Source organism: Acanthisitta chloris, unplaced genomic scaffold (assembly GCF_000695815.1).
Source record: "Acanthisitta chloris isolate BGI_N310 unplaced genomic scaffold, ASM69581v1 scaffold8375, whole genome shotgun sequence".
Classification (NCBI taxonomy): Eukaryota; Metazoa; Chordata; class Aves; order Passeriformes; family Acanthisittidae; genus Acanthisitta; species Acanthisitta chloris.
The window spans coordinates 1-1,531 of NW_008672041.1; positions in this window are offsets into that span (position 1 = coordinate 1).

The following is a 1,531-nucleotide window of genomic DNA, read 5'->3' on the forward strand; positions in this document are numbered from 1 at the left end:
CTAGTGGAAGGTGCCTCTGCTCAGGGCAGGGGGGTTGGGACTGGGTGGCCTTTACGGTCCTTTCTAACCGAAAGCATTCCATGGCTCTAGGACTCCATGGTGCCCCTCTCACCCCTCACCACCACTCCCCACCATGCCCAGCACACGCAACAGCCCCTCTGTGACATCGACCCCTCTAGAACACTGCGAGGGCACTGCGGGCACTGTGTCAGAGCTGTGCTGGAAGTGACAGTTCAGTTCTGGTCTGTGGCCAGGTTATCTGGTGTAACAGTGCAATGAAGCGTTCCCTTTGTTCCCAGCCTGACTAGCAACAAGGGGTTCATGCTAGAGTCCATCATTAGTATAGTCCACATCCTAGGCTGCAGGTGGGTCTCTGCTTCATCATGGACTCATCAACAGGTCACAGTCTTTTCACAGTCCTTTCAACTCTAAGTTCACACCGGAGTTCCAGCCTGTCCAGTACAGCAGCACAGAAACAGCAGCAACACCCTGGGCCTCTGCCAGCCCAGGAGCCTCTCCGTGGTTGTTACCACAATACAGTAAGGTGATCAGTCCAGCACAGAGTCCTATTTGACGGGGCAGGCACAGAAGCTTAGCAGGCATCCCCACGGAGGCAATGTGGTCCTCGAGTTCTGGTGGGATCCACCCCAAAAGGTGTGCGTGGCCTTATATATTATAATTTTGCAGCGTCATCCTGATGTGACCGGTACACAACAGGATGAGGCAAGTTCAAATTTCTGAAGCATCAACATGCCTTTGGTCCTCATCATTACCTCTAAGTGTCACAAGCCACACAGACTTGGTCTCCCGGGGCTTGGCCACAACCCCAGGATCCCAGTCAGGGTTTGCTACCACCACGCAGACCCTGGGACCAGTTTCTTTCCTTTTACGTGGGCAGCCTCATCTCTGCCATGCTCCCTGTACAGCATATATCTCTGCCATAACTGCACAAATTTTCCCTCCCACTTGCTTCACATCTCCGTAGCTGCCATCAAGGCTTGTTGCTGTATTATGGCTGCTGCTTTTGCCTCCTGTAATCGCTGTTCTTAAGCTTCTCCCCATTAACTCACCTACTTTTTCCCAGACTCTTTAATATACAAGAAGAAAAGCTCCTGTCATACAACCTGCATGTCACAGAGGGGCTGTTGTGTGTGCTGGGCACGGTGGGGAGTGGGGAGGAGGGGTGAGGGGGGCATCATAGAGTCCCAGAGTCATGGAATGCTTTGGGTTGGAAAGGACCTTAAAGGCCACCCAGTCTCAACCCCCCTGCCCTGAGCAGAGACACCTTCCACTAGCTCAGGTTGCTCCAAACCCCATCTCACATGGCCTGGAACTGGTGGCATCTCATTGCACTGGTGGCAGAAATTAGTCCCAAATATATATGCAGAGATAGATGCATCCATAACATAGTTAATCATTTCTTCCTCAGGAATTGGAGGAGCTATGCAGCAGATTGAAATGTTTCTTCTGGAACTGGTGTGGGAATGGAATGGCTGTTTCCCAAAGTGGCCCTGGTTGGCTATGACCTGAG